Source organism: Salarias fasciatus, chromosome 15, assembly GCF_902148845.1.
Source record: "Salarias fasciatus chromosome 15, fSalaFa1.1, whole genome shotgun sequence".
Taxonomy (NCBI): Eukaryota; Metazoa; Chordata; class Actinopteri; order Blenniiformes; family Blenniidae; genus Salarias; species Salarias fasciatus.
The window spans coordinates 20,918,876-20,940,969 of record NC_043759.1 but is presented as its reverse complement, the minus strand read 5'-3'; the positions used below and the strand labels follow the sequence as shown (position 1 = coordinate 20,940,969).

The window sequence follows — 22,094 nt, the reverse complement described above, 5'->3', positions numbered from 1 at the left end:
AATAAGATCCCAAATGGACCGTCAGCTCTCACCTAACTTCAGGTTGTCACAGATTAGCCTGTGGTGGATTCAAATATGGATCAATAAGTACAGCTTCAGAAGAGCAACAAATAACTCAAAGGTTATTTGCATATTTTTGTCACAGCATATCCAGTGAATTAATTATGATGATAATACTAATGTCTTTTCTTTTAAGGTATATTTTTAATGTAATTTTATTGTTGCATGTCATGAATGCACTTTAAACCTAAGCAAGTTGGCGGAACTCAAAAATATTCCGGGCATAAATTTACTCAATGTTCAGTTACAATTGATATTTATGATTACAATTAAAATGTTGTACTTGCAGGAGTTGGAATTAATTATTACTTTGACCTTTTATACGTATCCCTGGGTTTTTACCCTGAAATTATGGAGCAGTGTCAGACTGTATTCAGATTTTCTTACCACTGAAGAGTGAAAATCTGAAAATCAGAGCCTCAAAAGAGCCGAAGGCCGAACCTGACCTTCATTGTTGTACGTTACTGTGGGTACAGTGGTTGTTGTAGCAACATATAACAATAGTTTCACATCAGTGATGGTAAATTCAGTTTTGACACTGTTGTTTGTACAGGTTCGATGTATCATTGAGCCTTAGAAATGCAGTTTGGATTAATTTGGACTTAATCAGACCTTCGTTTTGAACAGCAGAGTCTTAAATTTGGAATTTGGCGATGTGTGAATGTTCTGTTTTATCTAAAGCGCATCAATTACAACAGTGAACATTAAAAAAAAGGAAATTCACCAGGAACAAATCGTCTGCAGACTCAGGGGAGTTCTGCTGGTTCGTGTGGAGTTAAGGAAACAGGAGAAAAGGATGTGGCCATGAAAAAATCCGACAGGCTCCTGCATTGTTTTCTCAGGTCACATATGTGGAGTGATATCACTGTTTTCAAAATCTGTGCAAGAACATAAAAAAAATTGAGCATATTAAATAGCTGGGAAGCATATCCTTCTCATCAATACTGTATGTGATGTCTCTTAGGATGATGAAATATTCTATTATCCACAAGTAAATTGGAAGCATTTGTCTTCGGGGCACCCTTAAAGTCGGGTTAAATATTTTTCTCTTGCAGTGCATGAATGAATTCACCACGAATTCAAAAATAGCACTTATAATAGAATTTCCAGCCATGGGGCAAATGAGAAACGTGAAGCAGCTACTGCACACATCCATGCATTTCCCATCCTTCAAATAAAAATCAATCATCTGGATAAATGTGGGGCACTGTAAATACAGTCTGAGGAATTATATTCACTTAAGTGTGTCTCTCTACTGGATATTTTTCATTCACCAGGAGTGAATCTGCAGCCAGCCTGTTTGGCTGCAGAGTGGTTCCATCTGGTGGTGGTGTTCAGAAACACTGATTCCAAAAAGGGGAACTTCAGGGTTAAAGTTGTGGGTTGAATTAAAAATAATAAATAAATAAAAATGTAAATTTAAACTATCCCTGATTAGCTTAATCAGTTTCCACAGAAATGCTGATTCCTGCCAGTGTTACATAAAACCCTACTGTGGGCTACTGGCCTCTTTCAACAGAGTCTCACAACCTGTGATATCCGCTTACATTGAGACAATCAAATTAAAAAAAAAAAAAAAAAAAAGGGAAATATTCCAGAGTAGCCTGTGCTCTCATCCCACCGTGAAAGAACATCGTGTGGGCAGCCAATCATTGACCAGTGGCCAGAGTTGGCCCTCTGGCAGAAAAGTATGACTCCACAGATCATAGCGTTACTACATACCCCACCTACCTGTCAGAGGTGGTTAGACAGAGGAAATGAATACAGGGGGAAAGAAATGACAGCAAAGGGAAAGATCGAAAAGATGTCTTATCTGTTTGTTTCTGCAAACGGGGGACTCAATAACAGCTCGAGGGTTTCTGCTGCGGGTTTTAATCCAGCCCATCCGAATCAATGTAGAGATCGGGTGGTGTGATAATAAATTTATCTACAGTCTAAATTTAATTTCCTTTGAAAGAGGAGAAGAGGAGCATATCATTCTGCTTTTTCTGTGTGTGTGTGTGTGTGTGTGACGGGCTGAGTTACTGGAAGCCGTCTGACTAATAGAACATAGTAACACTTTGATCACTTTCAAAACTGTGTTGACAGTACGTGAGCGCTGCAGCTCACTTCCCGATATTTTTGTGTCTTTGTGTAAGCAGGCTGAAATTGCAGTAAAACTCATTTACATGTTTAAAAAAAACAGATGACAGTTTTTCTACATTTCAATCAGAAGCGTGTAATCTCCAAAAATTGAATCATTTATATTTAATTTTTCATCATTCAAATTGAAATACAGAGCAACTTATTCACTTGGAAGCATACCAGAAGCACATTAGTAAAAAATAACAGACCCAGAGGTTTATTCTAACAATGAGACCTAAAGTATAAGCTCATGAGTTCTTCACCACCTCTAAAAAACAACTTTTAGGGCAACTTCATCAACAATGCTGCGTTCACTCCCACGCCTCTGTGATGTGGTGTTGTCTTCAGCCTTTTCCGGACAGCTGTGATCTTCAGATGGGCAGAAGGGGATATAACGAGCCCAGGGCCGGGACTGAAGACAGGAAGATAATCCAAAGGGCAGGTTATACACCTTTTCTCTCTCTGAGATGTTGCTCATGTCTTCAACATCTTCATGGACGAAGAGGCCCCGTTCACGTTTAGTCCCTGAATGATGAGAGACAAGACGTTAGAAGAATGGATCACTCAATATAACACCTGGACATTTAAAAGTTGTTTGTTTTTTTTCCCAGCTCTAATCGATAGATTGCTTCCACAGATGCTGATAAATTCTCACAAGTGAAGTTGTGTTGCTGCTGATTAAAAACTGTTAGATTTCTTCGGAGATGATAATAAAAACACTTCATAAGCATACAGCTAACCATTTTATCAACCCCACCAATTCTATTTTTTTCCATCCCAACATGTTCATAAGAAGCTCCTCTGGGTGCGGAAACTGCCCTCGCAAGAACAGAACAGTTCCACGCTTGAGTCAGGAGTTCACGTGAGAACAACCCCGCTAAACAGGAAGTAAAAGTAGACAATAGCCGAATTAGCCAGTTCCATCGCTCTTTAGCGCCTTTTTGTGCCATTTTGGTGTCGCTTGACTTTCCTACAATACAACGACAAGGTTTAAAGTCATTCATTCTTCTAATGTGTATAATGATTAGATCATGTTTTTTGTTATGTATTCTGCTAGTAGAATAAAAAAAAACATGTTAAAGCAAAAAAAAAAAAAAAAAAGTCATAGATTTTATTTTGAAACGTGTCCACTTTCCTCCCTGCACTAGCTTTTCGTTTAGCTTGATCCAGGAGGGCTGCAGTGTGCAGAAAACTAGGAATCTTGTAGATTCTTAAAGCCTCCACAATGGCACCGGAACCGTACTGGAACTGCACAGTGGCTACTGGCTCGAGTGAGCCAACTACATTGACTTTAATGACTACTGATTACTTGCGGGCCGCACCAGAGATGCACTGCATCTACTGTGAGCACGACGTTACTGTCTCTCTTTTAGTTTGTTCTTTGTGGTTTCTGTGAATTACAGCTCCAGCTGAAGGGAGTTGTTTTAAGTAATTTGTTCTGTCCTTTTTCTTCATCGCATTTAATTTATTGATTAAAAAAAAAAAAAAAAAATCAAAGCATCTGGCTGTTGGCACTGCCAGTCCGCATATTTGTTGATATTTTTGGAGTTTTTTCTTCTTAAATTGTTGACTGGATGACAGAGCCCCCACACATGGGACAATGGGATGACACTTTTGGTCAAGAAACCTCTGTTGGAGGTTTGTGTAAACAAAAGCAAGTGTGTTTTTTGAGGATGTACTGATACAAGGCATGGTGGTACACCTACAAAATTAAACATATGAACGTTTTGTCAGTCAAACCAAGCACCACAGAACAAATTCACTGTCAGGATGACCAAGGTCTGAAATGAGATGATGACGATGTTCAAGTTACTGTGGGAAGTTGTATTGATAATTTATGCTAGTTACCATTACAGTGTTTAAGCAATAGAAAATGTGCTTGTTGCATTAGTAGTGTGTCAGTGTGATTAAAGGTCACACATTCCAGGGGAGAAGGTTTCTCACTCTGTACAGATGAAAAGACTGAAACCAGATACAGATAGGAGCGCTTGGCAACTCACACAAGATCTTAATTAAAAAGTTTGAGGAATCAGTCATATCTCTTGAAGTGTTGTGGAATAATGATGTGTGTGTGTGAGCTTGTGTGGCAGCTTGTGAGGCGGGAAAAGGATGCTTCCAGGACCGAAACCATGAGGAATGTGCAAAACAGGAGTGACTGAGCTGGCAATCAAGTAAACAACGGTCGATGTACCAGGCTCCACGCGGGAGGCACCCAACATCTGAAAGAAGAGTTATGAAACCGCCTGCGAGCGGTGGGGCTTAAATACATGTAAGCACAGACCAGACACCTCGTTCTTTTCCTGTTCAGCTTGCTGGACGGCTGGTTTCGCGAAGAGACGAGGATCAGAACCCAGAGCTCTGTACCACTCTGTTTCCTCAATACTGAATAAAGGTGTGGACCGCCCACACGGAAGATACGTTGGTGCGCCATATCCCTTCATTCAGCTGAGACTAAAGAATCTACAATTAGGTGTGAATTTACCTCAGCATGACTTAATAATAGATGTGTCAGGATCCTGTCCTTTTCCCTGTCAGTGTTTTGACTGTCTCCCATCCTTCCACTGTCCGTGTCCCGCCCTGGTTTCTTTCCTGAGCATCATTAGTTCCATCTGTGGTCTGTCTGCCTCACCTCGTGATTTAATCTTCCTATTCTGAATTTCCGTATCCTGCTCTGGAGCCCCCTGAGTTCCTTTTCTTACCCAGAAGCCCTAGTTTCCAAGTCTCAGGTCTTCTAGTCCCTGGTTCGCTGGCATGTGGCCCTCTCCTCCAGCACTTTCCTCCCAACCTACTGGGGTCCCCTTAGACACCAGGGCAGGAGTGATGGAGTTGCAGATGGTCCGGCCATCTCCACTCCAACTGTCCCCACAGGGAGGTGGGCCACGTGATCCGGGTCGTATGCCCCTTGACCCCCTCCCCAAGCCCAGGAGCGACATACAGCATTCCAGTGGCGTCTCTGCAGGGGATGCCACAGGCTCCTGTCATTTACTCCGTGGAAGATTTTCCACTCTTGCAGTCTTGTGACGATACTTTACACTCAGCCTTTCACCAAGTGATATAGTACATATTGATGGTCAGTTGGTCCACTCTGATGCAGTGCAGACGTATTCACATTTTTCTTTAATAAATGATAGATTCTACAGGGTGACCTGTAACACTCAAACAAGAGCAGAAAACACCGAGTTGCTGGTGCTGAAAAGCAATCCAGGAAATTGTTTCCCAGGCGGCTCAGTATAACCCAATGGCTGGTCACATGGGGTTTGCAAAAACTGTGGAGCGAATTATGGCCCAAAGTTATTGGTCGGGCATTTGGGAGGATGTTCGTCACTGCTACGTGTCCTGTCCTGAGCAAAAGCTGGTTAACCAGTCAGGCATCCCAAAAGCACCTTTACACTCACTGGCATTAATGGAGGTTTCATTTGAGGGCATTGGCATGGACCTCATCGGGCCACGTCCCCAAAGTGCACGTGGCTATTACTTTGTATTTGTTCTGGTGGACTATGCAACTCAAAGAATGCAAAGAGTGTTTCGCAGGCGCTGTTTCAAGAAATTTCCTGAGTGAAGATCTGAAAGAGATCATTACTGACCAGGGCACCTCGTTCATGTCTCACACACTGAAGGAACCATATGGGTGACGGGGCATTAAGTCTTTTTGGAACAGTGTATACCATCCACAGACCAACGGTCTGGTGGAACGCACTTTGGAGGTTGTTCCGGGACAATTTGCTCCAGGCCCAGGAATGTCAAAGTCTGTACAACAGAGGGGCCAGATGAAGACAATTTATTCCCTACATCCAGTTCTAAACGACTCGCCAAGACAAGTGTGTTAGTGAAGAGCTTTTTTTTTTTGCAATTCCTTATTGTCCTTATTGCAATTCCACATTGTTCTATCATCTGTCTTACTTTTTATGAAATCAGATGTTTTACAGTCTAGCAACTTTGTCATTCATTTCTTCTTACCTTTTTAGACTCTTGTGCATTTACACTGTTACCCTGAATACAAATCAAATATCTCCCAAAGAAACGAAATAAAAGCCATTTGGCTTGTCACAGTAAGAAAAGCCCAGCTGTCACCAGTATTTTAAATAAAGAGTCACATTCCTTTTAAACCAACGAGAGGGGGAATTAATACAGCAATGATTGATTTTCAGAATTGTACCTCTGAGTGTTTGATATGACAAGTCAATAGATGAAATGTTTTATTGTATCTGATTCTGCAACAGTTTGATCTCACCAGGAATTGTGTTATCCAGGAAACAGCCAAAGCATCCTCCGATAAACATATGGGTGGTGAATAATATTTGTAAAACTTGATCAAGCTCTTTGACACCTGGAGACAAACAAACAGAAAAAGAAATATGTATCTTAATTTAAACTATTGATGAGAATGAAGTGATGCACCATTGTCCATTGATCATACTCGTACCTGTGTTGAGGACTTCAGGATTCTTCATGATCCAGTTTGGAATTACAAGTGCAGAAAACACAGAGAAGCCGAAGACAAAAATGTTTCGGGAAGAATGCATGTCTGTGGCCTATCAAAATAAAATTGTGAGCCACAAATTATTTGTGAGAAACAGCCATTCATAAACAGTGAAAACATTATTGCAGTTTACCTGCAGAGAAGATATCCCAGCTGCAGTGATGACTCCAAACATGACCATGAACAACCCTCCAACCACAGGGGTTGGAATTGTTGAGAAAATAGCTCCAATTTTGCCCAGCATCCCAACCAAAATCATGATAAATCCGCTTATGAGAATCACTCTACGACTGCCCACCTGTTACCACACAGACACAATGATAAATAACTGTACTTATCCCTAAATTCCACATTTCTGGTAATTTGGCATTTGCAGAGTCATCACGGTGCATGTCTTACTTTAGTGATGCCCAGGACTGCCACATTCTCACTAAAAGAAGTGGTGCCATTGCCTGTGCCAAAGGCCCCGGCTAACAGAGAGCCAATCCCCTCAATGCCGATGCCTCGGTTGATGGCATGCTTCGGGGGACGACAGGCTCCTGACAGCCTGGCGCATGAGTGGTAGTCTCCCACAGACTCTGCCATGGAGCATATTAGTCCAGCTATAATGCCAAACACACCGGCCAGGCTCACACTTGGCATCCCCCACTGCCCTGAATTGGGTATTGGAGATTACTGCACTGGCCATTAACACAAGTTAACATTGTAAATGTTATGGTCAACTCACCAGGATAAGGCAGCATAAACCAGGAGGCCTCGCTCAGGACATTTCCCTTCATGTCAGTGCGGGCCTCGTAGCCATATCGGTTGTTGTCCGATGGTAGCACGTTGTAGATGGTGAGGAGGTAGCAGACTAACCATGAAAGCAGAATGCCCAGCAGAACCTAAACAACATAATCAGTCGATATCTGCATCAGCTTTACTGCTTATGTCAAACCTCAATAGATAACAACAACAATACTGGCCATGATCATTTAAAACTGTGGTTCCCAACCTGGGGTCCTGGATCCCCTTTAAAGGGGCACCAGGGATCATGAGTGGACTGTGGGCTTTGTCTGAGCTGAGGTTATGTTTGCACATGTTGAAGAAAAAATACAAGAAATTCCTTAAACTCAAGCACAACTAAGAAACTACCCATTGCTTTTCCCCCCATTTTGTCCACCAGCTGATTCACAATATTGTAATCGAATATCCCAGCTTTGATGTGGTCTCCAGGAGGGAAAAAAATGGTTTGAGAACCACTTATCCAAAACAGCTCTTATCTCATGGAGTGAGAATGGAAACTATCAAAGAAAGCAATATAGAAAACCTACAGGCATGTTTTGGAAGATAAAAAACTTTGATCTGTGCAGTTTCTTGGTTTTGCTGTATGCAGGAACAGGGACTGGTATGGAGTGAAGGTACTGAGAGAACAGGATGATCAGCACTGCAGTCCTGTAATGAGAAAAGCACAATGATATGGAAATTGACTGAGCTAATACTTCACAATTAATGGTGATAACAATATAAGCCATGAATATAACAACTGGTGGCTAGATATAGTTTTATAGATTGATCTTCTGTTCTTTGAAGTCAGTGCTAAATCTGGAGGGGTTACTTACATTGCAGAGATACCCCAGTGGCTACCGGCCTTGTCTCCGGCTGTGTCATACAGTGACAGGCCAATAAGAGACACAGTGGGAGCGATCGTTAAAGGACCAATGAAGCGCATGAGGAACCCGATGAGGCCTGAGAAACCAACCAGTATTTGAACGATTGAAGCCACCATGATAGAGCCCTGCAGCTGTTGACATGAACACACAACATTGGCATCTATGTCATTTCGCTCTCTTTGGCAACATGAATGAATGTGAGAGTGACTGGATCAGAAACCACAATCACTCATATATACAATAATAATGTTCTCCAGACAGAAGCTGCCTTGAGTCTTTGTTGGCTTTCATTGGAATGGAGCCAGACTTTTTGTGTTGACTCACTGTTCTCATGCGGGACTGCCACATTTCAGTGAATTCCGGAGAGGAAGCATTGACCAGCGTGGCATTCTGACTCCAGGCTGGACATTTCCACTCTGGCAGATTCAACAAGGCCATCACAGGAGTTACCAGGGTAAACGTACCTCCCTGGAGAATGGGAAGCCTGTAAATGTGATAGGAACAGAAATAATTCAACATTCATCCATCCAGCCATCCATTTTCAAACGCTTGTCCAGGATCGAGTCAGAGGGGCTTCAGTCTTTGCAGGGCTGGCCAGACTTCCCTGTTCCCAGACACTTCTTCCAGCTCCTCCGATACAATCCTGAGGCATTCCCAGGCCAGCTGAGAGACATAGTCTGTCTGGCATGACCATGACTATGGGTGAGGGCAGGAATGTAGATTGACCGGTAAATCGAGAATTTCGCCTTTCGGCTCAGGTCCTTCTTCACCACAACAGACTGATACGACTTCATCAATGCATATGCTGCACCAATTCATCAGTCAATCTCATGCTCCATCCTTCACCCACTCATGAACAAGATCCCAAGATACCTGAACTCCTTCACTTAGAGCAAGGTCTGTCCACCGACCTGGAGAGGGCAGACCGCTTTCTTCCGGTCGAGGACCATGGCTTCGAATTTGGAGGTGCTGATACTCCTCCCTATTGCGTGACACTCGGCTGCAAACCGCCCCAGTGCATGCTGTAGGTCCAGGTTTGATGAAGCCAACAGGACAACATCATCTGCAAAAAGCCAAGACGAAATCCTGTGGTCCCCAAACCGCACCCCCTTCATAAAAATTAGGAACAGAACTGGTGACAAAGGCCAGCCCTGCTGGAGTCCAACATGCACCAGGAACAGGTTTGACTTATTACCGGCAATGTAGACCAGACTCCTACTTCCTTCATACAAAGACCTGGGAGCCCTTAACAAGGAGCCCCAGACTTCATACTCCTGATGAACCCCCCACAAGATGCCACGAGGGATGCAGTTGAATGCCTTCTCCAAATCCACAAAACACATGTGGGCAAACTCCTACGAACCCTCAAGCGCCCTATGGAAGGTATAGAGCTGGTCCAGGAGGAAAACTGCATTGTTTTTCCTGGATCCAAGGTTCGACTATCAGTCGGAACCTGGAATTGACTTTCCCAGTGAGCCTGAGGAGTGTGATCCCCTTATAGTTGGAGCCATCCTCCGATCCCCCTTTTTAAAAAGGGGAACCAACACCCTGGTCTGCCAATCTAGAGGCAACGTGACATTTCAGTTTTTCAAGGTGCATTAAGGAGTTTTTCAACTTTAAAAATACTTATTTTCCACCATAAATATGTTACAAATATTCAATAATGTGTACAATGTGCACTGACATGTTCATTGCAAGTACCGCTAACAGCGCTAAATTGTCACTTGAAAGTTGCAGTGCTGGTCCAGCAATTTGTATTTCTTGGGGAGAATTTGAGAGGGTGTGACGTAATGCGCATTCCTGCTGGCCTGACTCGCTTGGCTTTTGTTTAGTCCGCCATATACTCCGCCAGATGCTCAGCGAGCAACAACTGAGCAGTATTGAGGATGCATCTTCCAGAAAGTAAGAAAAGACTGGCTTCTAGCACAACTCCAGCACAGACCCCAGCAGGCAAAAGAAACTTAAATTTTACTCAAGCGCTACTAAAAGAGCGAGGAAGGAGTTCCCCTCTTCCGTGCACATACATGGACGCAAGCCACAGGCACGAGCGTTTCACTAAGCTGCAGTCTCATGAGATCTGGGTATATGACAGGGCATGGCCAGAAGACATGCCAGAGTCAGGTTGGATTCTCCTCGGAGCAACAGTCTTGCTCTCAATCAGCTGATTTGTGTTTGCTTCCTCTGCAATCCTCAATAAATCCCCCTTGTGCAGCGTCAACACCTTGACTCGTCATCTTTGGCTCTGTTTCACCAAAAATTCCACAACAAGCTCCTCTTGTGCTTATTGAAATCCCCAATAAATTAGCAATTAAAATGTGTGAATTCATAAATTAAATAATGTCTTTTCCATTCTCTTATTTTTTATTTATCTATTTATTTATTTATTTATTTATTGTCCTTTCTTTTTCTCTGAAACTAAAAGGGGAAAGATCATGCTGTGAAAAGCATTCTTCTGACACAATTTACTGAAATTTAACACTTGTCGAACTGTTGGAACATGGAAATATTCTTTCATTTAGAACAAATGAAGATGAGTTAGATCAGATTGATCTGATGTGACAGCTCTCACCTGACACCAAAGGCCACTTGCAGGACGGTGCACAGACCGCAGACGAAGAAAAGATTGTTAATGAGGTAACTCTGGGTCAAACTATCATGCTGCAGACACAGCCCCTCGGAGAGAATGAAACAGATGGAAATATTTCCCCCAAAAGCTGTCAGGTAATGCTGCACAAAAGAGAAGCAGGAAGGTCAAAGACGAATTTGAATGTGTTCTGTACAAAGAAATGGTAGAATATTCACATCAGAATATGTATGGAAAAGCCATGAATTAAGGTTGACAGTCAGTTTGATCCAGCATATTAGAAGTGCATTGAGGGAGCTTTAACAAACCAACGAAAATCACTTCATGAGTAAATGATACTGCAGTTGGTATTTCCTCCCAGATTGATAATTAACTTAGTGCACATCTTTATAGCTGGAGGAGTCTATTTACATTGGAGGTATGATGAAAGTCATAAAATCTATGTTTAATTCTTGCCATTGCTCAGTGAATTTGCTTTCAAAAGAACCACTTTCAATGTAATTCACAGAGCACAAGGGACAGGGAAGAAAAGAAATCAACTTCTTGCAAAGCTGTTACATAAACTGCCTTAACAAAATGAAAGTTGGCACTCTGAATGGTTTGATCTGATATGACAACACGTACACTCCCACAAACATTTAAGTATTTATCTTTACCTGACTTTTTCTAACTTGGTTGCTGGAGCCAATCCACAAAGCGCAAACATGCAAACTCCACATAGAAAGGGATATCTATTGTCGTCCTAGCTGCCTACACATGTCATCCCCTGTTAAAATAACAAAAGTCAATTTGGAAATGAGAAATTGTAAAGTTTTACATTAATTTCTTAGCTTGGTTGAATTAGGGTCAACTGTCTTTTTCCTGAAGTTGCTTTTAGGCAGTAATGGAGAGTATTTATTAACTCCAACAACAAAGTGTCGTGTTGGGACAACATTTATTGACTTCATTAAAGTTCAACTCTGGCACTTTTATTGCTCTGATGTGTATCCTCCAAAACAAGAAAGGAAGGAAGGAGGAAGTATTCAAGGCTTTCAAAAACATCCAGAGTTTTCGTGATGCAGGTCTGATATCACCTACCTGAATGGACAGGAAAATACAAAGGTACCAAGGAGGGACGTCAGTAACGCAATACGTTGGTTTATTCAGGTCTGTTTCTTTGATACTTTTGCCTCTACAAGTTTTAACTTCCTCTCCTTTAAAATGCTCATTGAAATCATTGTCTTCCTCTTGCACCTGTGGTTTAAAAAAACAGGCACATCCAAAAGAATAAATAATGGAAAGAAGTCTTTGGCCATGAAAGAAAAGACAACTTGTGATGGTTTCTGAACAAAGAGGAGATTAAAACTCAACTGTCTAATGACTAACAACATTTTCTGATCATTATAATTGAATCATTCAATCACCTCAGAACTCTACTTTCACATTAGCAGACACAGAATAAAGCAAGCCTTTCTGTCATTATGCTTGATAGTTGCAAATTGTATTTCTATACTGTGCATTAAATTGAGAAATATACTCACATCAAATGCCAGATTGTCGAGACCTTGCTCTAATACTGGAGCCATTGCAAATTCCACTGAAGAAACTGATCTGTTTCAACAAGAGAAGCACTGAAAAGTTGAAACAGTCACAGATGAAACAGAGGGGCAGAATGAATGAAAAGAGGGAGGACTCTCTTTTAATCATTCACATGCGTAATCATTAAACAGGACAAAGTGAGTTGTAAAGCTTTGGTTTTCAGAGAGAGGCTTTCAAGACCTACATTTCACAGTTGCAGCTCACACTAGTAAATCCATATATTTTTTTTACTTACCTTTGCATTTAGTGAATTCACCATTGTCCAGATTCACAGTTTTTCTATCCCGCTTGTGATGACCGATAAGATGTCTTCAACAACGAGAGGCTATCGCTAGAAAAAAAATCTTTGGATAGTGGTCAGTGATTTCTTTAGTAGAGATTGGACTTTTTATTTTCTCTTTTAACTTTCCTCTACTGTGCTTAACTGTAACGCTGCCAGTGTCTGAGGCTTGTCCTCTGTTTGCAGCACTTTTCCTTCCGACTTGTATAATCATTTGGGAGGAAAGAAATGGGACGATGTAAGATAAGGAGATTTAAGCCTTCAAAGAGTGAAGTCTCCCTCTTTATTCAGAGGAGATAGTGAATGTGAGGATTGATAAATGTGTTCTGGCAGGTGCAGCAGCATAATCAGCATTATCAGATAAACACCCTCAAGTTTCCCGTATATAATAAAAAACCCAGTGACGCTACTAGGGTGTGCCACTTCAGTCTGACGGCAATTCGTGCTATGAGTCACGCATATTAATTGCAAATTATTGAATCGTGTTCAGGAGCACGCTTTGCACGATTTTTTCGTGTCCCGCGCGACTCTTTTTAAACTAATACATTTCAATGAGAGTCACCTGGCCACGCCCCCCCTCACAATTAATTTTTTCCTGGCGAATATAATCAAGCCGGAAGACACATATTAAGGAAAGAGCAAAATCCTCAGAATCTAGTTGGTGCACTGTCTTCCCCAGTTTCTTAGTTTTCTCTGAAGTGAAGTTTGCCCGCCCTTCGGCGCCCCCTAGCGACCTGGGATCCCAAGCAGCCTTGTCTGTTGACACACTCCACCTCTGAATGTACCAACGTACAGCCCCCCCCCTTGTCACTTCTAAAAGGGCACATGTGAGCAGCGTTTACCACTGGGTCAGTGTAAACCAGGCTCACTTGCTTTTTCTGTCTCATGTCTGTGTAATCCAAGGGGAGGCTCGCTGTGTTTCATCCGTTAAAGCCGAGCTGAATCAGTGACACAGGCGGAAACAATGTCGCCGGCCGAAACCAGGTCAGACTGACAAACCACTCATCTTCAAAGGAGAAAAAGAGAACAAATGGCAACTTGATACGCATGAGGAGTCTGTTGTTCTTTAACTTGTAGGCTACTGGTTTATTTGCACTTAGAGAGTCATTTATATTCTCAATAGCACTGTTTGTGGGGCACCACACTTTTATTACCTCCTGCTAAAATGCAGCAGATCGCTAACTCTCTGCAACATTTTAATATGCACTGCCACTTTTCTGTTGTTACCAGACAGGTTAATTTTTCATGCTCTGAGTTTAGAGAGGCTGTTTAGAGATTTTGTAGGGGAACAGGAAGTTCTTATTTAAATATTCTTTCATAAAAACACAATAGTATTCTCTAATTAGATTAACTGGGAGTGTTTAGGGTAATAGTCATTGGTTCAGGGATTATTTGTCTGGTTTCACTGAAGAAAAAAACTAAATCTTCCGTGTTTGTGTTTGTAGAAAAAAGGCTCATTTTGTGCTTGAGTGACTCCAAAATCAGATTGTGGTGAGCTGGGCAAAAAAACAAACAAACAGGTGAATGTAACCAGTCAGAAGACAAACGTTTTGGAGGAAAACTATCACAGAATTCATAAAATACAAGAAATAAAATGATGGATGGAGTTTCAGGACTGGGCTAATGCTGCAGCACATGAAGATAGAAGTCAATGTTGTGGTGTGTAAGCAGTGAATCACAGAGATCCGAGCTGGCCACATTCACTGACAGATGGGGACAATGAAACAAGAACAACACAGTAATGGGGGAGAGATCAAACAAATGAAGGAAAAGACAAGCGCAAAGCTTCACAGCATTCCTGTTTGCACAGTGTTCATGGGAAAAAAAATGGCCTCTCATGAGGGCATTGACTGGTCTCCATGCAGGGTCTTTTAGATGACAGGGTCAGTTGGGGGTTGGTGGGTGTTTCCTCTTGTCCAGTCACCACAGAGCTGGGCTTTCGAGCTGAACTGGTACCTGTTATTCCCCAGGTCTGGCCCTCGTGTCCATGGTGGTCCCGTGGCTGTGTTGATGTGTTTCTCTCTCTACTCTGAGCCTCTGGCTTCCTGTGCTTCTCTTTTCACAAACTGCTCATCTGTATGCTCCACCTGAATAAATTGCTTCTTTCAGGACACATTTCAGGGAACTAGTCGATGTTGCTGAATTGTAGCTGCTTTCAGACTTCCAGTTTAGTCATTAAGACAACATATATTTACTTAAATAAAAGATGCGTCTCTCTTTCCACCCTACATATTCCCGATGCTGACAGTACCTGCAGTTTTGGCTCTTCTTTTCTCATTGTGGAGTACAAGCATTTCTCTGTGCTGTCTTTTGGACTTCCACTATACCACAACACTTCACACAGATTGCGCTGCCTGTGTTTTCATTCTCTTCTCATTTTGTGGAGTCCTGTCGGGCCGTTTTTGTTTTTCCACTCACACCACAACACGGTGTTATATCTGCCTGTCCGTTCCAGTACACTACACATCAGCAGCAGCACTGCATCGAGCTAGACCTCATCATACCACGCTGGGTGCTGTTACAATATTCAAAGCGTGATGCAGCCTCTTTACAGTCACACCTCAGTGAGCAGCGGCATGACGCAGATTTGCATTCACATTCATTTTCACAGAGTATCCAACAGCGTGGACGAGTCGTGACACATGCAGGCAGGAGAAGGTGTGACGCGGAGATGCAGACACAGGGGTTGAAGGCAGCACAGAACATTCAGTCAGCAGACTTCACAGCACATAAAGTGTTTGTTGATGCGCACATCTTTCTACAAAGCCTGAGGGAACACATCAGGGGTGTACATCCACCTGGAGGCTCAGCATACACCACTGTTGCTTCAGCAGATACTACTACCTTACTTGTACGTGTGAGTTAGCCATTTCATATTATACAATTTAAGAACTTACCCCACTGCCAACACATTGAGCAAAGCCAGACACTGTTATCTTATCGTAATCTTTGTGGTTGTTTATGCAATGCAATAACTGTTTCCGTACCGAGTCAGCATTGCTAAGGCTTTTTAATGACATCTGCCTGGCTAATGATTCTGGTGATTCTGGCAACGGCGGTCTTTCATGGCTTAGGTCCGATCTGGCACCATGTGTGCTCGTTTTGCAGGCTAGAAATCTTCCTCTGCTTCTCTGGGGTTCCACAGGGCTAAATCTTAGGCCCACTGCTTATTTCCCTGTACCTGTTGCCACTGGGTTCCATCCTTAGAGGGCACGGGATCTCGTTTCACTGTTATGCTGGTAATTCCTAGCTACATGTTCCATTTAGGAAGAATGAGGTACCAAAGTCCAGACGAAGGCTCAGAGGGGACAGAGCTTTTTCTGTTGCAGCCCCTAAGTTGTGGAGTGAGCTACCACTGTGTGTCAGACAGGCCCCTTCACTGTCTATTTTTAAACAAGATCTTAAAACACATTTTTACTCTTTGGCTTTTAACCCAGTTGGAGACTCTGCTCCTGCTTTATTGTCGCCATTTCATTGTTTTGTTGTATTTTTATGTGTTTTATTGCTCGCAAAAGAGTTTTTACATTTTCTTGAAAACTATGTTCAGCACTTCGTTGCAGGTGGTGGTTTAAAAGTGCTTCATAAATATGAGTAGAGCTGAGTTAAGTAATATTCTGTTGGAGCGATGTGAGGACAGACATTTGTATCTTCTTTCAGACTCTCTGCCTGAGGAGGAGCTACAATATTCACATCAAATATGCATGCAGTGCTCACTACTCCAGCTGTGCATCAATACTTAAATTGTTGATACTTATTTTGAAAAACACTCATAGAACTGTTGAAAGACGAGCTCACTCACCTGATGAATATAATGCAATGGTTAATGCAAGAATTAACCATTCAAAGATAAACGGAAACTGCACACTCTCATGTACACACTCGCTTTCAAAGGGTGTACAAAACCTAGAAAACGCTGGAACAAAAAATACAAACATTGTGAGACTAACTTACATTCAAAATTGAGGTGAACCTCAACATATACATGGGAAGTGAGGAGCTCATGTCTTTCAATCTTAACATTTCAACAGATCTGTCTTGAAGTTTTCTTCAAAGTGAAAAATAGGATATTTTGGGGAAAATACACACGTGGCTATAGCAAAATGCCTCAATGGTGCACTTAAAAACTCAAGGTGTTCAGCTATTTTGAAAAATGTACTGGGTTTTTGACAGTTTAAGCCCAAATTCACACATTTTCTAGAATGACATCATCCTAAGAGGATAGTTCCTAGTTAACTCATATTTGACCTTTTGATACAAAAGGAGTTGGTGAGCAAAAGCTATTAAAATCTTCGGCAAAAGTCTGAGTTTGATGTCTGCAATGAAACAGAAAGTAAAGGGCCTGAACAAAGTCTGATCGCCATTAATCTTCGCTAATGTCAGTGCTACTGTCCAATGCCATTTTTATTGGTTTGATATCATCACACCTTTGAGCACATGCATGACTTTAATGGCGTAACAACAGGGTTAAAGTTCACCAGTGGAAAATGTATTAAACAAATCGATCTTTGAATGTAAAAATTGAGCTTTAAGCGAGCCTGCCTTTGCGTTTACAACAGAAACAATGTTCAACATGCCCATATCCTGGAGATATTTAAGAACATTTCCTTTTTTTTTTTGTATGTTTTAAAATAAAAAAAATTCACTTTTAGTGTAACAGTTGAATTTAGTAGTTTTGTGACATAAAAGAGGTAAACGCTGATTCATTCACAGTTAAGACATGAAAAATAATCATCAAGCCCTTCTAATCAAAGGAAGGGAGACAGATACCCAGTTGGGAATCACTGCCCTCATGCACCATAAAGAAAGTGTCCAAAAAGGCAAAATCCAGCATTCTCAAAGCAAGTTTAGTTCATTATGTATTTCTATAGTGTCATTATATGTTTCTGTAGTTTACACGTTTCCGTTTCCATAAGGAATAAAAATTCTGTTTCAGTTATGCAAGATAACAGACTCGGGTGTTGTCATCAGTGTGCCTTGAATATTTGCCAAGCAATTTGCGCAACAATCATAACATGCATGTTTACTGCCTTGCTAAATAAGGAGAACAAATGTGACAGATGTCCACTTGGAGGTGGTTCAGATTCAGTGGATGGACTGGAATTAGCAGAATGATGGGGATTTGCCTTTGAGTGGTATGGATACATGCAATAGGTGGCTTTTAAGGGTCTTGAAGCACACATCATTATGAGCTACTAATGGTCTAATGCAATCTGCAATTTGGAGTTTCGACAAACCTAAAGGCCTCACTGAATGCCACGGAGGAGTCGCCCTTCAGGCTCCATCTGAGGTCAGTTTAAGTTGCTAAAGCTTGTCAATTATTGACAACCGTTTAAACATTTGAACCTGGGGGGGGGGGGGGATTTGGACAAAATAATTGCATTTGTGTCTCCAGTGCTGTCTTCAGACCACCTGATGCTATCAGCCCTGTGAAGAATGTTTAACATCAGTGTCAATTTAACCAAAGTACTGAAGGTCACGACAGTGGAGACGCTTTTGGAGGAGGATCATTCATCTTTAATATATTGGGATAAAGAAACATAAGAGATTTTCAAGATATATTGAACATCAAAAAGAGTGAACAACTAGATCATTACATTTTTCTTTTTTCTTTTTTTTTATAATAAACAATATGACTGTATCAGAAAAATGGTTCAACAACCTCACAAGTAGAGAGAACGTTGATCCATCAGGTATTTTATGTGTGAATTTCAAGTACCTAATCCATACTTGCATTACAAATTGGACATCTAATTTACTCTGTAATTTCAGGTTTTGAAGCTGATCCCAGCTAAATTTGGGTTAATAGTTTACATCCTGAACAGGACGCTACTCCATCGCTGAGCAAACACAGGGAGGAAAAAACAACCACCTGCCCACCTATGGGCTGTTTTAGAGTCACTAATTACACTTTTGACTGTGGGAGGAAGCCAGAATACCTGAAGAAAGAGAGTGGGAGTGCATCACTGTAACATCATGCAGGAACAACCCAGAAGTACTAAAAATAACTGAATGCCTACGATTACCTGCACTTTTTAGCTTATTGATTTTCCTCAGCAGCAAATACAAGAGAAAGACAACACAGAATGGCTGTGCTAATTTGAGATTTAAATGAGCTCTTTGAAAATATAAAAAAAACATCTCAAACAGTGACAGACCTGAAGTCAGAAGGTAGTTGCAATAATGTGCCTTTTTGATTTATTGCTAGGAAAAAAGGGATCTTTTTAAATGCAATTTGTGCTTTGGTTTGCTGTTCCTGTGAAGAACAAATGGACCATGAAAGTGAAACAATCTTCTCTCTGGCGAGTGCTTTCATGTGACATATTGAAGTCATATTGCCAGACAGTCGGAGCAGCCACTGCAGTGAGCCAGCTGCAAAACGCAGAGCAGAGAGGACAGGGTGCAGTCTGCATGTGCGGGAAACACTGATTCATGTGTAAATATATGTCATTTATCCGCAAAATACATTCAAATTCAGCAAACAAGAACACATTCAAGTTTTGCTTCATAAATGGAACTTGTCAGACAATCATAATCAAAATAATCACAATTATGAATTAAAGTTGTATAAGAGGTTTGTAGTGACACATCAAAATCAATATACATGAAAAAAAAAATAAACAAAAGAGTACAGGAGAGCAGAGCATATGCAGCAGTGCCACATTAAAATTTCATTTACTGCAGAGGTTCGGTGCAAAAGGTCTGTAAACATCCTGAGCTGTGTAGTGGCCAGCCTTTTGTTGTGTTTTGGGTGTTGAAAAATGGATGATGAGGGCAGTGGATGAAACCTCAGGATCAGTTGCTTTTGAATTTAAAATCCCTCAATGAAAAGTTTGGACTTTTTTTTTCACTTGTAACAGTGAAGAACTTTGTTACAAGATATAATTCTTTTTAATTGTAATTATCTCTGATCATGTTGTGATTTAAGTGCCTCTCACAAGATATTGTTATTTAGACTTTTTTATGATGAGATCGGAGTTTGATGTGTAAAACAACTTGGAAACATTTGCAGTTTGTGAAAATATTTGCTTTCTATCCAACAGTGTTGTAGTAGTTGTGTCACAGTTTTTCCCTTCCCCATGTCCTTGTGTTTCAGGATTGTGGGCGGAGTCTGCATGAACAACACTGGCTGAGCTGCACACCTGAGAGAAATCTTCATCAGCTCCACCATAAAGACTTCGGCTCTTCTGCTCATTGCTCGATTGTCTGTTCACCTCATATGTGATGCAGACTAAAGAAAGGAACTTGTGAGCCTCTGTGATTCGTGTTTGTTGATCTCTGTTCAGATTCTCTGTTGGTGAGAATCAATCTGTCCTCCAGTATTTGCTCTTGTGTGTTGCGTTTGAAAATAAAAACTTTGGCAGAAGGACAAGAAGGCCTTACATTGATACAACCTGAAGACACACTGCAGAGTTCAGCTCGGAGAAAAACAGTTCTGCTTTGGATATTTACTGCCACAGGAGTCTGAGGAGACACAGGAGAGGCGGCGTTCAGATGTAACTGGTGTAAAAAAGGTTCACACAGCAGACACATGAAGGCTCAAACAGGGTAGAAAATAAACTGTTAAAGGGTTGATTGTTAAAATCCTAAGTGTTTCCAGCCTTTCTTAGACATAATCTGGGATCAAGACTGAGACCCACTTGGGTAGGAGATCCTATTGGTAGGTTTGTCAAAGCAAACAGAGTTAATTATTGGTATAATACAAAACACAAACATTATTCCTCCTTTGGCTCCATTGTTGATGCAGGTTTGACTATAAAACAAGAACACCGAGGACTTGGGTTTGTCTGTACTTGAGCGTCTCGTGAAGCTGCATGGAGGGAGCACATATGGGCTTGTTTTGATGAGGACAGACTGATGAGACACTGAAATCTACAAAATTGATGAGTTATTTATTTTGACATCAGTGTTTGTGTGTTTTAGTCCATGACTCACTTCAGAAAGGTGTCGTAATGCAGATTTTTCAGTTTGGTAACATCTGAATGAAAGGCTTCCTGTTTTTCGGAGGTGAACTCTCATGTCTGAAATAACTAATGATGTTTTTACTCGAACTTTAACTTTAATCACTTGTTTTAGTCATGACTTTTTAACAGAGGGCTGTGCATCATAATGGAGGGAATCGTCTCTTTGTTGTTCCACAGCATGTCTAACATTAGACTTGTTTTGAACAGACACGGTGACAGAGGAGGAATAAAACAGTTCAGGTGCACAATTACTGATATATGTGGTCTGATTTTAACATTTTGTGACTTCCAGTTTCCTGAGTCAGCAGGCATTTTTACTGTATTTCTAACAAGGTAAAACTACTGAAACACAGCAATAGGACAACGTAACAAAAATAATATTTAAAAAGAATAAAACATAAACTGATCTGGTTTTTGCTGTCAAAAGGACATTTTTTGGCTAACAAACCCAAACCTCTCATTTCCATATCCTTCATTTGCCTCCCCGTGTCTGACTGCTGGTCCAAGTAAGAGCACACTTTAGGAAATATCTGCTGTGTCCAGCCGTAGAGTACACTGATATCAACTCTGTAATTCAGACAAACATAAAATACAACTCAAAAATACAAGAAAAGAAAACTATACTGCACGATGGAAGAACAAATGAAACTGTTGCATCAACCTTGCAGTACAATTACACATGCTCCACAAACACAGTTCAACTAATCTGTTTTGGAAAGTCTGATATGTTTTACTCGCTGCGCTGAGCGCGGAGTTGACGCTGCACCATCTCTAACCCGACAGCTTTCACTAGCACATCTCAGTTAGGAGCTAACGTCATTGAAAGCGAGCCGGCCCTGGACGCGCTGCTGGTGTGACGCCCCTCAGCGACAGGCTGGATGAATACACTCTGACACCCTCCCTGACTCATGTCACACTGTCTGCACACATGATGATATTGTTTCCAATTGCTTTTACTCGGTATACGATGCTGCCACACAAGTCGGGAAACAGCCAGCTGTGGTGTGATGGTGAATGTCCTCCAGCGGTTAAAAAAGCGGAATAATTTACTGCAGAATGACCACAGTTTTAATGGAGTGAATGGATACCCACTAAACGCCGCACAATCACCTCACCGACTACTCTCACCGCCGTAGTAACCTTTATTCCACTGAAAACAGTGGGTTTTTTTTCTAACAATTTTCATTATTCATAAAGTCTTGCCTGGTTGGTCCCATTCATAAGTTATTCATATTTATTCCTACTAAGTTGTCTCATACTTTTCTCCTTAAAGACCTCATTAGAGTCTTCATCTTTATTCAGATCACTGAACTGAAACAATCATTAATAATAATAATAATAAGAAGAGAGAATCATGGGTGGTGACTCTAATTTC

General features: G+C 41.3%; 1 pseudogene; it reads right to left on the bottom strand.

Moving 5' to 3' along the window:
• Window positions 1-1,983: 1,983 nt before the first annotated feature.
• Window positions 1,984-12,737, bottom strand: LOC115402338 (solute carrier family 23 member 1-like; annotated as a pseudogene).
• Window positions 12,738-22,094: the final 9,357 nt, after the last annotated feature.